Here is a 16,555-nt window from a genome sequence, read left to right as displayed (position 1 = left end):
CTGCTCCAGGCGCTCCGCGACGCTGCTCCGGGCGCCGCTTCTTGTTGTGGTTGCTGCCGCCGCGGGAAGCCGCTCGCCTCTCCTGCCCGACGGAGCTGCTGCTGCCGCTGATTCGACGCTGCCGCTGCCGCCGCTGCCGGCCGGACTCGCTGCTGTTGCTAGGAAACCGGAGCCATGACACAGGGAAATTGCGGCAGGATGGCAATGATCGCCTCCCCGCGTCGATGCTCGAGGAGGGACCAGACCCTCGCCGCCTCCCGCGCCGCCTCCTCCTCCCACGTGGCCTAGTTGCCGCCGCCGCCCCCCCGCCCATGACCCCCGGCTGCGAGGAAGGGGGCTGAGCGGCGGGAAGGGAAGGGAAGGGGACCCGCTTGCTGGCCTCCAAGAGCCGTCGAGGGGACGGGGGGCGAGGGGGAGGCACTTCCCCCAACTCAGCCCGCCCCCATCCCACGCACTCGCCTGGATCTACGACCACCAACCAGTTTTGGGATCCCTTGTCTGTCGCCTGCAAGCTTACGTCGATATTTTCCTTTGCACCCCGCTTCATTTGCCCACCCCACCTCGACACCCCACCCAACACACACCTGCTTCTTGGGTTGCAGTGTTCAAGCAGGTTACAAAGGAATAGTTTCATTGGAGTAGGTGGTTCTGCTGCTCCAAAGTAGATCTGTTGTGACTTACAGTCTGGAAATGATCTTCTTCTTCTTCTTATTATTATTATTAAGAAGTCGGGTTTCATTTTAATGCTGCATGGTCTTTTTGTTGTTGTTAACATTTTTGTTCTGGGAGCCACGCTGAAGATGTTTGGGAGAGGGCAGGCTGTAAACGTTGAAAATAGTCTTCTTACGTGACTGTGCTTTCTTTATGAATGTGTTTTATGAATAGATACATATTAGCCTTATTATCGTTTTCTTCAAGAACATGTGTGGTTTTTCTTCAAAAAACAAACAAACCATTTTGGGTTAAAGTTTGTAAAAGAAAGCTGAAAGCTTGACATCGAGTACACACGATCTCTCTCACACACCATAGTCCTACATTTTGTACGGCCTATTTTAGGTTGTAAAAACAACAGAGTCTTGTGGAGAGAGAAAGTATTTTAAGGTACAACAAGACTGTTTTTCTGCAACCTAAATTGTTACAAACTGCGGGGCTTGCGTGTGTGAGAGAGATGCGCTCTCTCACACACTTTCTTCTGCAAAAAATAAGTGCCTTGTGACACCTTAAGGGCTTATCACAAATTTGTTACAGCATGTGCTTTCATGGGATAGAGTCCGCTTCATGAAATGCATGAAGTTATCTGATGAAAAGGGCCCTGGTCCATGAAATCTTACGCCACAATACATTTGTGTTAGTCTTCAAGGTGCCTCAAGACACTGCTTTTTGCAAGTAACTAACATTGCTATCTCTCTGTTAATTTGGGGTACAAATTTAAACACACGTATTATTAAGTAACCCCCATTGAATATAGTGGGACATACATTCAGGCAAACATGTAGTTCACCTGGTTTACGGGCCTGGTGACTGACCAGTTCAAAAAATAAATAAAATTTGAAATCAGGGTGATTTCTCTCTCTCAAATCTTGCACATTGTTAAAAAGTCAAGGGAATACTTCGGCAAGTATTACTTGGTTCTGAAAAGGGCTCCAGACTTTTAGAGAAATTTAGGGGATGGCCATCTCTCCTTTAAAAACTCAAATTATCTGCCTTGTGCTGTGTGAAACCCTGTCTGATGTTATCACTTTTCCTTCTGATAAGCAGAGCATTATGGCCAGTTTATCAGGGAGAGAGTGCCAACAGCCCTGCCTCCCATTTGCACTGCTCTCCAAAGAGCACTTTCAATTCCTTGGGCAGTAAGTAGCCATTATCAGATATGAGAACCAACCTCGCAGAGGAGGTTAAAGGACCCTGGGTTTCCTGCACCTGCTACAGACAATGTTGAAATTAAAAGACAGGCTGGCATCGCTGTTATCTACTGGATGCAAGGTGTGTGCATTGCATTTTCCTGAGGGGAAAAATTCTGATTGAATCCCAGCAGCAGCTGTGTATCAATGGCAGGGGGTGAAATGCGGGAGAAACTCTGAAAAGGTAAGGGATACGAAAACAGCAGCTGAAGGGACGGTGAAGGCACTGCGTATAAGGGCCCCAAGGCTTCCTTGCAGGCAGGAGAAATGAACTTAGGCAGATAAGGAGGAAAACAAATAAGGTAGCTGTGCGATTGTTCTGTATAATACACTTGTATTCAGAATATGTAAATTCCCACAAAGTATACTACAACATATCTAAGAGAATATCAAGCTAAGATATTGAAATGAAACACTTTATTTTTATAGCAGTTGGGGAGCAGTGAAGAGCTCTATTCTTTCCTACCCCCCAAAAAACTTGCAGATTAGTATTTTATCAGGCTTTTAGCTAACCAGCATTTGTACATTGGAAAATTGTAGCTGTAGTCGTATTGATGATCCCTTCAGCTACTGCAATGGCTAGAGGATTTATCAAATAAGATATGGTATTAACAGCGAGGCTGTTTGTTGAACTAGCACAGTGAAAACTGGCTAATGACAAACCCTGCTCTGAACATTCTTAAAAAAAATTGTCCTCCTTACCACCAAAAATAACTGCAGTTTTATTAGTGTAACCACATCTTTGCATCTGAATGATTGTATCTTCTGCATGGTTTGATGGCGTAGGATAGTTCGTGTGAAAAAACATTTGACAGAATGAGGCCTAACTCTAGACAATCTGCCTGTAAAGCAAGGTGATCCATACTATTATTTTGAAGGATGGGCTTTCTGAAAATGGGAGCCCGGCAGCATCTAGCCTTTTGTAAAGCTGAAGACATTCTGGCCCCTAATCAAACAGCTTTTCCTTTCCCTGTTCTGCTTAGTGCCTTGTGAAGCTTGCTTCTAAGTATGCTGTGCCAATTCAATCCCAGGTGCCTGTAGATAAGGGCATATTAGAACTATGGAACTCAACAATGGGTGGAAGAACTGAAAAATGAGTTTAAATGTGACTTTCCTATTTTTTTATATTTAGGCTGCACTCTTGCACACACTCACTTGGTGGAAAGTCCCACTGAACTCAGCAGGGCTTGCTTCTGAGTAGACGTGTGACTGTGAGAAGATGCAATTACCGCCAATAAGTTAAATCAAAGCCTTTTTTTAAAGGTGAATTTTAAGAAAGGATTTTAAGAAAGAGGTGACAAATAAGGAGTTCGGAGAGGAAGTTCCCAGTATATTCATTTTAGAAATAATGGGTTATTTGCAAGTGGAACTTTGTTTGCTCTTCTGCCCCTAAATCTCCCCAAAATCTGCTCTGATCATCCAGCCCACAAGAGCTGAAAGGGACAGGAGGGAGATAGGAAGTTCAGTTCAGTGGACAAACGTCCTTTGTGCCGCTGCAGTGCCGCTGGATACAGCCAGGGCTTTTTTTCAGCCAGAACTTACCCAAACTCAAAACTGGCACCTCTCAGGTGGGTGCTATTGCCATTCTAAGAGATTGAGGGAGGTGTTTGTGGTGAGTTCCAGCACCACATTTTATAGAAAAAGCACTGGATATCACCCATAAATTTCAAGCTGAAATCCTATACACACTTACCTGAGAGTAAGTCCCATTGGAGCTTCTTCTGAGTAGATATAGATAGGAGTGCCACTGTAAGATATATCCCGCTATATGGCTTTCAAATTTAATTTGTGGGTTATCTTGGGGAAAATGCCAAGCAGTCAATGTGTGCGTGAAATGTGTCTTATGCACCAGTGTGTTGTATTAAAGCTGAATATTTACTTTTAAACATGATGAATCAAACACATCTTTGAACTGTTTCATTGAACATGAATCCTGTGACTTACATTCTTTTTTAAAAATTGCTTTGTTTCCAGCAATAGCAGCAGGGTACCGGAAGAAACTGGAAGCATCTGTTTCCACAGGAGACTTCCATCACATCAATAATTCAGCCTGGCCAGGCATTCCCTTAAGACCTCCTGACTTTGAAAGAGAAGTGCCTTCAGAGGTTTAAGGGGAAGAGGAATCTCTTGCATATCAGTGATATTTTTACCTTTAGAGTGAAGTTTAGACCAAACCAATGGATGTGTAAGCAGCTGAACATTTGACTTCTATCTTTGCTTTCCAAATACGTGAGTTTGCTTAAGTGACTTTTCTTGTACAGAAATAGTTCTGATCATACCAAGTCAAGGGTATGTCAGTTCAGGTGCTGGTTAAGATGAAAATGTCATCAACAGATAAGACACATTAGGAATCTGAACACAGCAGGCTTTGATTGTACCCTGCAAGGAAATCAATGGTGCAATCACAGATCAGATTTTTGATAGCAAGTTCCCAATGTTGGTAATATACATCATGATGCTAACACATCCCCCCCCCCAATAACTTTTCTTTATCTTTTGATTACACATTTGCTGCTCGAATTCCTTATGTCATGGCTTGCAGGGAATGGCAAGCCATGTAAGGGGCTGATTTACTTTTTGGTTGCTGTGATTTGCTGAATTAACCTCTACTGACAATGTTAGCAGTGCTGTGTGCATTGTTTTAAAGTCACATTTACATCAAAATATATAAAAGAGAGTTCAGTGTTAACAAAATGGAACTTATCTAAAGACAAAGTATATGGTGAAATTGAATGTTTTTATTATGGTAAAGGAGAATTCATGTGTGTCAGAATTAAAAATTGGCCATCAGATATGTGGAAATGTGCATGTTTTACTGAAGATAATCACTTACAGCATTATTCAGGTTATAGACAAAACTATGTATATTATCAAAACAATGCATGCTGAGGTTTTGCATAGGTTTAAGAACCTGTCTGCACATTACTTTTCATGTTTACATGAATTGATACCGCCCTCAAATGTTTTCTCACACACATACAAGGGTAAATCTGTTGGCAGTAAGTTACAATTGTTGGCAGTTACATAATGAAAAGTGACGCACAATTGCAACAGTTAAGAGTTGACAAATAACTAGGTTTGTCCAAGTCACTCATTATAGTTGTACATTATTAGAAACTGGGACAATTGATGTAAAACTGCCTTCCAGTCTCTCCCATGATGAGTAATTTCATGTTCAGGCAGAAAATAGTTACTCCAAAGCAACCCCAGTTCAGTTTTGTGATAGCCTGAAGGAAGGTTTTCTTAGATACCCTTTTGCTACTTTTCCGTACAATAACAATTTCTCTGAAGTATTCAAGTGGCAGCTCTGTTTTTATCAAGTGGAAAGTGCCTCCATGCATTGCTGCAATCCAAGAGCAGATCCTTTGGGGTGGCATTACAATACTGAAGAACACCTTCAGCCTCACTCTCTGCTTGATTATTTGGAAGTAAGCCCTACTGAATTGAACAGGCTTACTACCATGTAAGGGTGCAATCGAAGCCCAAGATCCAACAGGATGAGAGCATTTGAATTTGGCACATCTTGGGCTTTCATCCAAGATGAGCCACAAGTAAACCAGCATAAATTTCTCACTCCAGCTCAGCCTGAATTCAATTGGCATAATTTAAACTGGTGTAAATTATGCTGAGGGATGCGGGTGGCACTGTGGTGTAAACCACTGAGCCTTGGAATTGCTGATAGGAAGGTTGGCAGTTCGAATCCCCACAACGGGGTGAGCTCCCGTTGCTCAGTCCCAGTTCCTACCAACCTAGCAGTTCAAAAGCATGCCAATGCAAGTAGATAAATAGGTCCTGCTGCGGCAGGAAGGTAAACGACGTTTCCATGCACTGCTCTGGTTTTGCCAGAAGCAGCTTAGTCACGCTGGCCACATGACCCAGAAAAACTGTCTGCAGACAAACGTTGGCTCCCTCAGCCAGTAAAACGAGATGAGCACCGCAACCCCAGAGTTGTTTGTGACTGGACTTAACTGTCAGGGGTCCTTTACCTTTTAAATCATGCTGCTTTAAGTCCCCCCAAAAGGGACCTTCCAGGGAGTGGCAGGGGTAGACAGGGCAAGCAGAGGTTTCCAAGTGTTCCAGATCTTGTTTCGCTGGGTTGTATCCCAGTCCCCCAAAACTTGGTCTCAAGAGCAGCCCCTCCTAGAGACTTCTAAACGGAATTTGGAATATAGTTAATTATAATGGCTTGCTATAGTTAGGATTGTTCTGCCTTTGGGCATAGAATTACAACCTTAAGTGCATCGTGTGTTTTTGTACTTTGTCCCCTTTGTCATACTGTTTCATGTGCAAGGCCATCTTGCAGACAAATGGGTGCAAGAAAATCTAGTTTATCCTATTGGCTTCTGTAACCAATTTCTGCGTCACAAGTGCACTGAGTTTTAATGTGATGAAAGAGGGGGTTTTTCCAGGAAGCTTTTAGTCAATAGATCAAGATCCAATGTCATTGTAAGCAAAAAGCGGAATATGGCTGGAGAAGCAATTTCAGTATGCCTACTAAGAAATTGTGGCAAGGGTATTTAAAAAGCGCAAGTCCCTGAATGCTGACTGTAACTCAAGGCAAGACCTTCAAAGTCTTTCAGTTGTATGTGATGGCAGATGTAGGAGCTTTGAACAGTCATTCTAAAGCCTTTAGCAGGGCTGTCGTACAGCCAAAATCTCTCAGGGGCTAATGTCAGTCTATGCATTACAAAATAGCCATAATATCCTGTCAAGAAAATGAGTGGAATTTCATTATTTTGTTATTCTGAGATTGCATTGTGTTCATTTTTGTCTACAAGCCAGGTTTCAGAACTGTGTTTTTCTTAGAAATACACTGCTTTTATATCATTTTATAAAGCTTCCAAGTGATACCATCAATACAGGGCCATAGTTAATTTGAAAGCACCTGAAATGAGCATACTTAGCACCAGGCTCATTCCGAAAGAAACGTCTCCTTGGCTGCCTGGGGCAGTATTGATATAGTTTTAAAAGGCAAGCATGACCCTGCGAAGGATGAGTGACATCTTTAGATCAGGGATGGAGAACCTGTGGTCCTCCAGATGTTGGACTCCAACTCCCATCAGCCCCAGCCAGCATTGCCAATGGTGACAAATGGCAGGTCTTGTAGCCCAGCAACATCTGGAGGGCTACAGGACAGCAATCCCCCCCCCTTTAGATTCTCTTCAGGCTTCCACTTCTCTTACTGGACTGGTATTAGGTGCAAATGCTCCGTTTTCGTATCTGTCAATGTCCTTGTTCCTGCTCTTTTCATTCTTCTCTGTTGCGGAGCTGTCATGGAACTATAGGAAACTGTTCCTATGTCTGCCTGGCTAAGTAACATTTTCTTCACCCTGTTCTGGTATTCTGTATGTGCAGTTTCCCTCAAGTGATTTCCCCTTCTCACTGGATCCTGCTTGGGAGCAGCTTTCTTTTCTCTCAATGTAAATGTCGGCATCTATTTCACATCCTGCACTTTTATAATCTTCAAGTTCTTTGGACTTCTCAACAGCATGCTCATACAGTAACTGTGATCATTTTGTTGAATTAAAGTCAGAATTCAACTCTGATGACCAGTAAAATAAATGACTCAATAAAATAGCAACTTAACTAAAATCAAAGAAAGAAACAACAAATTGAAGACAAACTCTTATGTCTCTCTCTGTGTGTGTTTATGTCCAGAAATGCCATAGGAATACATAGGGAATATTCCTTTAGGAGGAAGTGAAACAGGCGAGCAGCATCAGGGTGGTTAAATCCTACATGTTCTGTTTGACATCTTGTACATATCACTAAAACCACAATATGCATCCTAAGGACATCTTTCACATGGGGTCACTGGTTGGTTGGAAATGAGATACGAGTTTTCAAGTTCATTTGCTTCAAGAAGAGTCCTGCTTTAGGCAGATCTAACCATCCATTTCTTCATTGTTTTACTAGCGTTAGCAAAAGCAAGGTCAAATAAACAAGACAGAGACTTTTTGACACTAAACAAGATCCCAGTCTCTTTTCTGACCTTAAAAAGATGGTGGAAAGTATTCTGTGGACATCAATCACCTTTAGAAAGATAAATATTGGTTTCTGCTAGTAGAAAATGTTTGTGTCTACAAAATATGGATCAGAGGTTACTTGCATCATTGCTGTTGATGCTAGAATGTTTTAAAACTGTCTCTTTTACTGAATTTTGTTTACAGAGGCAAGCATGTCTAAAGAAAGCCATCATGCCGGTGGGCATATGCAGAAGATAAACATTGCTTCGTGTGTGCTTCCTGCAGTTCCTAAAGTGAAAACCTTTACACCTAGTTCATGCCTCATTGTGCATGGCATTTTAGAAGAAAAATGACACTTTTCATTTTTCCTAGTTCCAAAAAAGGTGTATTCTTTTATTACAAGACCTGCTTAAGGGTAAATAACATTTTATTGCTTATGCGTGACTGGAAAGGTGAAGATTACACCCTCTATCTGATTTTTAGAAACAAGTCATTGAAAATATTGTTATGAATTATGTGAAGCAAACTGTCTACGTTCAGTGAAGGGTCAGAATTTGAGCAAACTCATAAACTCCCGAATTTAGCAAGAGCCAGGAGTAGCAGCAGCCAACTTTCTCATGAGGCCAGCCAGGTGATGGGTCACTGAATAAACAATGGTGCTGATGGCCAGTCATTAGCCCCTCAGTGGAAGTCATCAAGCAGGCAGCAGGCTTTGCCAGGCATAGAGGGAGGTTGCCAGGGTAATGGGGTTTGATGTCACCATGGGAAAGGTGGACGCCCTTTTACAACAGAGATTTTTGGGAGCAGGAGCTTCTGGGACGAAGGAGCAGGAAGTGGGCAGAACTTCATGCAGGGGCTGAAGGGCAGCAGCCATACTGGTTGGCTGGAGCAGGCTGTTACTGAAAGGGGGGTGGCACTTAGGATGCTTCTGAATCCCATGCTGCACTGCTGGGAAGGACAAGCCCCTCTTGGGAAGTAAATGCTGTGATCTCAGGTGTAGATATGTGCCAATAAACCATATTTCTTAAATGCACTAGGCACCATGCCTTGATTTCTCAACAGAAACACAACCCTGGTTAGGCACCAAGACTCTTGAAATCGCTTCTACCACTCGGCAGAGATTGGGGTGGCTTGTAACAATATTGATGATCCAATTCGGATGGTCCGCCCCCGCCACTTAATGGATCCAAATGGTTTCCAGAGAGTGGTAGGGGATGCTTTATCCCATGTTGATGGCCTTTCAGCCGATTCCCTGGTGGCCCGCTGGAATGTGGAGTTAACCAGGGCTATTGACTGTTTGGCTCCGAAGCGCCCTCTCCGATTGCATGGAGCCCGGACAGCCCCGTGGTTTTCCACGGATCTGAGGGCAATGAAACAATCGTTGAGACGGCTAGAGCGCCGGTGGCGGATAACTCATTCCGAATCTGACCGGACACAGGTTAGAGCTCAACGTCGAGCCTACCAAGTGGCGATAGCGACGGCGAAGAAGAATTTCTTCACCGCCTCTATTGCATCTGCAGAAAACAGCAGCAGGAGACTTTTTCAGGTGGTTCACAATTTAGCGGAACCACCTGCAACATCGGGGCCCAGTACGGGCCACATGTTCTCCTGCAATGATTTTGCAAAGTTTTTTGCAGATAAAATCGCCCAGATTCGGGAAGAAGTAGACTCCACCGTGGGAGCAGGGCCGGGGCGGGAGAGTGCTAGAGTTCTGTCTAGTCAAGTTGAGTGGGATCAATTTCAATCTGTTACCTCCGAGGATGTGGACAGGCTGCTTGGACGAGTGAAACCAACCACCTGTCTCCTGGATCCTTGCCCATCCTGGCTTATAAAAGCTAGCCGGGAAGGACTGGGCGATGGGCTTCGTGGGGTGGTGAATGCTTCCCTCCGTGAGGGAGCCTTCCCAGACCCGCTGAAAGAGGCGGTTATTAAACCGCTTCTTAAAAAACCATCTTTAGATGCGGCCACGATGGCCAACTATCGCCCAGTCTCAAATCTTCCATTCCTGGGCAAGGTGATTGAGCGAGTGGTTGCTGAACAACTCCAGGCACGCCTGGAAGAAGCGGACCATTTGGATCCCTTCCAGTCGGGATTCAGGCCTCATCATGGGACTGAAACTGCCTTGGTCGCACTGGTTGATGATCTCCGGCGGGCTAGGGACAAAGGTGAGAGCTGTTTCCTAGTTCTGCTGGATCTCTCAGCGGCGTTTGATACCATCGACCATAGCATCCTTCTGGACCGTCTGGAGGGGCTGGGAGCTGGGGGCACTGTTATACAGTGGTTCCGCTCCTTCCTCCTGGGCCGTGTTCAGAAAGTGGTGGTGGGGGATGAGTGTTCAGACCCTTGGGCCCTCACTTGTGGGGTGCCTCAGGGTTCTGTCCTCTCCCCCATGCTTTTTAACATCTATATGAAGCCGCTGGGAGAGATCATCAGGAGGTTTGGGCTGGGTGTTCATCAGTATGCGGATGACACCCAGCTCTACCTCTCTTTTAAATCAGAACCAGTGAAGGCGGTGAAGGTCCTGTGTGAGTGTCTGGAGGCGGTTGGAGGATGGATGGCGGCTAACAGATTGAGGTTGAATCCGGACAAGACAGAAGTACTGTTTTTGGGGGACAGGAGGCGGGCAGGTGTGGAGGATTCCCTGGTCCTGAATGGGGTAACTGTGCCCCTGAAGGACCAGGTGCGCAGCCTGGGAGTCATTTTGGACTCACAGCTGTCCATGGAGGCACAGGTCAAATCTGTGTCCAGGGCAGCTGTTTACCAGCTCCATCTGGTACGTAGGCTGAGACCCTATCTGCCTGCGGACTGTCTCGCCAGAGTGGTGCATGCTCTGGTTATCTCCCGCTTGGACTACTGCAATGCGCTCTACGTGGGGCTACCTTTGAAGGTGACGCGGAAACTACAACTAATCCAGAATGCGGCAGCTAGACTGGTGACTGGGAGCGGCCGCCGAGACCATATAACACCGGTCTTGAAAGACCTGCATTGGCTCCCAGTACGTTTCCGAGCACAATTCAAAGTGTTGGTGCTGACCTTTAAAGCCCTAAACGGCCTCGGTCCAGTATACCTGAAGGAGCGTCTCCACCCCCATCAGTCTGCCCGGACACTGAGGTCCAGCGCCGAGGGCCTTCTGGCGGTTCCCTCACTGCGAGAAGCAAAGCTACAGGGAACCAGGCAGAGGGCCTTCTCGGTAGTGGCGCCCGCCCTGTGGAACGCCCTTCCAGCAGATGTCAAAGCGATAAACAACTACCTGACATTCAGGAGACATCTTAAGGCAGCCCTGTTCAGGGAAGTTTTTAACATATGACATTTTACTGTATTTTTGGTTTTTATGGAAGCCGCCCAGAGTGGCTGGGGAGGCCCAGCCAGATGGGCGGGGTATAAATAATAAATTATTATTATTATTATTATTATTATTATTGAAGTGAATTCAGTGAAATGGAGAGCATCAGGGTCACCTCCCTTTCACATAACTTGAGTTGTGTATAGAAAATGTCGAAGAAGGGACATTCAGTAATCCGCATGCATTACCTTATTTATATGTTGGGCAGTTTCAATTGCTTTGCTCTGCTCTGCTATGCCTAAAATGACACTGGCACATAGCCCAAATTGAACCTAACAGATTGCTCAGTTAGAAATGTAACCACTGGCTTGTCTGCTCATAATAAGAGGATTTATTAATCTGTGACAAATACAATTGGTTTGAACTTTTTTTTTTTTAGTGGGAGGACATTAACAGCATTAAAAATTGGAAATCACTTAGGCATATGAACACAATGAAGCAGGGTAAAGATGAAGGAGGAATTAGAACACTAGAGCTGCTTTCAATAGAATGTTGTATCACAATCTTCAAAGAAAATCAAAATTGCACAAACTATAGTCTTCAACTACTTTGGTGGAATCCAATAATATAGAAAGCACTGGTTTATTCTGAGAGTTAATTGCCAACAATATACATGGTGTGACAAACTAGACATATTGGGTTTTGTCTGACTAGGTCTTACTCTGAGTAGACCTATTGAAATCAATGGACAAAAATATGACGTAGGTTTGTGTGCGCACATGTGCTTGCATGCAATTTGGGGGAGGAGGAATGTGATCTGATAGGGGCTATATTATTTGAGGAATTAATTTGTCTCCATATCATATTCCTAAATAAAATTCCCCTGAAGCTGCTTACTCAATAGGAGGTTGGGTGATAACATCAGGGTCCTTTGCAAGGCAGGGGGAGCTTTTAATAAAAATTGACATGGGTAAGAGGCTTATTTCTTCCTAACCCTATAATCTCAATACATAAAATAAAATTTATCTACACAAATAGCTGCTGCTAACACTTCAAATCGTCATAACATACCTGAGAAAATAAATATGTTACCAGGACCATTCATAATTTTATCACACATTATCCTCCTCTTCCTAAGACGCTAACCCTTTCTTCTTTTAAAAATAATAGTTAAAATAAACCACTAGGCAGCTTTTGCCAACCCAGTGCCCTTCAGATGTTTTGGACTACAATTCCCATTAGCTCCTGCCACCATGGCCATTGTAGCTATAGTTGAAAGTTGTAGAGTAGTAGGCTGGCACAGGCTCATTTAAGGTGAAGCAAAAAGGGGCTAACTGGATATCTGAGACCAGGACTCTGCAGGCCAAGTTCAAACTCTATCCACTAGACCACACTGGCTGTCCCATGAGCCTTTGGGTTAGGATGGACTGCAAATAATATGCTGGTGCAAAATTAAAAGCAGGTGGCAGTTTTACTGCTTTAAGTTGCCATGGTTAAAATAGTTTTGGGCTTGTGGGTGGAGAGTCCTTTAGGAAAGCCTGTCTTGCAATAAAAGGGGATTTGTTTTATTTTTAGGAAACAAAGCACGTATTGTGGTATTAGAAGTTTTGGTGACAGTAAATTACAAATATTTCAATGCCATGTTCTGACTAAATACTTTGTCATTAGGAAAAATATGTTCGACATTAGCAAAGAAGTGATTTAACAGTTGGAGAGTTGTGTTTTCAAAACACCTGGAATCATTTAGGATTTGATGCTGGCTAGCACTGTAAATGTAAGGAACAAAAATCTGTTCTCATTTACATTTGTGGAAAACTGGAGAGTTGCTTTGAAGTGAAAGTGACAAAACTGAAATAAGTATTTGAGTAGTGAGTAAGGAGAGGACCTGCATATGGCAAGGTGAATCTTTGTGTTGTTTGCAGACACACATTTTCTCCCAGAAGCAGTCTCTCCTGGTAGCAGTGGGGATACTAAGTGTAGGTGACAGTGAGATTTATGCCTGATGTTTCATTTTAAAGAGGTGAACATTCATTTATTGCTGATTCAGCAAAGAAACAGATTGGACTGAGAATTATGTAGGAGTTGGGAGCTTCACCCCTTCCTGGTTCTCAATCAAGTGCTAAACAGGACAGGTGCTTCCATGTGCTTCCCCTTCTCCTGAGGAGTCAAGCACTTTGGTGGTGGTGCAGAAGCTCCTATTCAGCTTGCCATCTCCTCTGTTCCTGTGGCCCAGGGGAAGCGGTGTGAGTGTGTGTCTGTGAAAGAGAGAGCTGACCAGGAACCTAGAAAGCTGATGTGGGTCAGGGATGTCCCAGTCAAGTGGCACTTCAGGGTCGCTGGCAAAGTGGAGATGTGCTGGGGGTCCTGCTCCTTATCCAATGAGAATTCAGGTTCCAGTGTTGGGCAAGGCCAACCTCTGACCCTTATATGGCATAAAATTCAGGTGTGTGCTCAAAGACATCCGTGTGACATGGGCTGAATGTTTTGCTGCCTTTGGTAACCCATTTTTTTGGGGGGGGCAGAAGATGTATTGCTACCTCCTCTGGCAGTTTTGCCACTTGTTCCACTTTATTTTTGTTCAATAGAATTCAATGGGTGCTACTGACAGCCATGCCTAGTCTTCGCCCGGAAGCCAGGGCTACCCAAGCCTCACTGCCTCTCACTCACCTGACGTACCAGAAATGCTATACCTGTTCTAGTCACGTTTATTTGGAGCATTTATTTTTCATACACCCATCCCTGAAAAATTCCTGTAGACACCCATGTGCTAATCTACTGAATTATTTTCTTCATTACAACTGGCAATGGTCATTCTGATGTGCTTGGCATTTTGTATAAGTATTCCATGGGTGTTATGTATGTAAAGTCTGATTCATCACCAAATTACTCAGCACTTTATCAAAAGCTTTGGTCATTATGCTAAAGTGGGGACGGTGGATCAGGATACAGAAGTGACTCACATATTCTGGTTTTGTGTAAAATATGAAGCTGGTAGTCATGCATACCCCACCCACATTTAATATGTGTGGGCATCAGACGGCAGCCAGCTCACACATCTCACTGTAGTGTTTATGTTCATGTTCAATTGTCCCTTTTAGGGCATACGACTTAAGTGTGAAAAGTGGGCATGCAAGTCCTTGCTGCAGGCAGTTTATGTGCACTTGCCCACCCAAAGATTTGCACCTGAACGTGTGCAGTCTGTAGCCCAGCAGTATTAGTCCTAAAGCATCTTCAGTCTCCAAAAGTCACAGAAGCATCCTTGCAACCCTCCCAAGACTGCTTTTTGCCAATCAGCCATTTTTTTAAAAAAATCAGATTGAGTTCTCCATAGCTTCCCAATCCAAACAACATATTCTTGGTCTATACCTTGCAGCCAGATGTTTAGGGTACAGGCATGGGGATTAGCCCTCAATCCAAGACTGGTTCCAGGTTTGAGCCTCCCCACCATCTTCTGGTGGGCTTCTCCCAGATTCATGGTCCATGACAGCAGCAGCAAACAATACCAATTCTCATGTCAGTGCCACATACTTTGGAGTCACCAATTTCTGCCAATTCAGTACTGAGCTAGATTCAAGTTTTTACTATGGTTCTCAAGCATCTGAGAAACCTCCTCTCCCCTCACATCTCACTATGATCCCATAGATCTGCAGCCGAGGACCGTTGATGGTGCCACACACCCTTGTCAGTAAAGCCTGCTGTGACTCAAGGTTTTTGCATTGCACCAGCTGAAAGGACTTCTGCTCACACAACAAGATTTCTACATGCTCTCCTCTCCTCTGCACACCCCAAACCCTGAAATCTGCTCTGGGTGGTTGGGGGATTTCTTAGGGTGCATGAGGGCTGCAGGGAGCTTGCAAGGAAGGGGAAGACATGTACCACAAGCAAAGTCAATTTGGGTAATATTGCCTATCATTCATGAATTGTAGCATATGTTCGATATTCAGCTTGTGTGGGATACATAAATTGCACTACTTATATTCCAACTCCCACATATAAGTATTAACTGATGCAGGGCTTTTGTTCTTAAAGAAAGATCAGTATATTTCAGCAGGTTATCTCATTGTGATTGCTAGAACTTAAAATGGAAGATGTGTTAACACGGCAAGACCTCTTCTATCAAAAACAGCCATGAATCAGAGTTTCCAGACATTGGTGACTCTTTCGTGGTGTCTAATTTCAGTGAAAGAAATAAAAGGAGGATAGACTAATTATATAAACATTCTTAAAAACAAGTGTCACAAAATGCTGAGAGAAAGTGAGACTGTCAATCACTATTCAGAGAACAGAAAAGGAAGGTTTTCAGGTTAAAGCTAAAAGAAAGTATGACTCATTATCCTGCAAGAATATGTCATCTGTGTCACAGAGAAGACTCTGATACCAGGCCAAGTAAGTCTACTCACGACATGGGCAAACTACAACTATATTGCATATATACTCTATATGCTGTTAAGAAGGTTATCACAATTCCTCTCATGCTCTCCATCTCCCATAAAAGGTAAGACCAGCAGAGAGACACATTGTGTAAATTACACAAGAACAGAATGGCCATCACTATTTTAGCTGGACACATGGAAATCCAGATTTACGGTATATTAAAGAGGAAGCAACAGACCTAAGTCAGTTTCCTTCTATTAGTCAAACACTATTTAGATAGAGCAATCAGATGTAAGTGAGCCCATGCAAGAGAAAGGAGTAACAACTCTACAATTCTATGTGGGCGAAGTGATCTCACAAATGACTGCCTGCCTGAAATACAAGCTTTGCTCCTTGCCGCTGACTAAATTTGTTGCAGCCCCATCAAATGCTCAGATTGTTGAACGTACTTAGCCAACACCACAGGGGATGCAAATGGGGTCCCAAATGGCACTGGAATGATTGTTTACTACCTATTTTAAGGCATGTAATATTGCTGAAGGCACGGGTGTGTCAGGAAGAAGCCCCTCTCCTGGCTGCTAAGGCAAGAAATCCCAAAGAGAATACTTAGCAATCCTTATCCACAACCAAGCGCAGGACGAGTTGTATTTGTATCTAAAAGCCCTTCCAGTGGCCTCCTACAAGGTGGAGCCTGTAACGTTCAAAAATGTTGATCCATAAAGATCAAGTAAGTAGATTTTCATAAAACAAGCTGAGCTGAAGAACTGCTCTTATATTTGAGAGGAATGGTGCCATATAGTCAATTTTGAAACATTACTCTTGGAGTTGTGTTTTTTACAACGCAAACCATGGCAATTTTGCCATTGTTTTTTCAAAGGATAATGAAAAGGTTACTTATGAGAAGAACAGTGTGAGCTGCTGTTAGTTTTCTGCTAATCTTTAGATTACCCACTGATTTCTAGCTGATACCTGAGCACCCCCTTCTACAGAGCCTTCTGTAAAGGGTTATGCTTGGCTGCGTTCCTGATGTT

General features: G+C 43.9%; 1 long non-coding RNA gene across 1 annotated transcript; it reads left to right on the top strand.

The window, feature by feature from the left end:
• Positions 1–3,336: 3,336 nt before the first annotated feature.
• LOC308593361 lies at positions 3,337–9,007 on the top strand. Its single transcript, XR_014010914.1, has 3 exons — positions 3,337–4,130; positions 8,072–8,282; positions 8,930–9,007. It is a non-coding gene; the product is annotated as an uncharacterized lncRNA (long non-coding RNA).
• Positions 9,008–16,555: the final 7,548 nt, after the last annotated feature.

The sequence above is a fragment of the Podarcis bocagei genome, assembly GCF_964188305.1.
Source record: "Podarcis bocagei genome assembly, chromosome: 8".
NCBI classification, from domain to species: domain Eukaryota; kingdom Metazoa; phylum Chordata; class Lepidosauria; order Squamata; family Lacertidae; genus Podarcis; species Podarcis bocagei.
The sequence above is the reverse complement of the archived record's forward strand: the minus strand, read 5'-3'. Positions and strand labels throughout refer to the sequence as shown.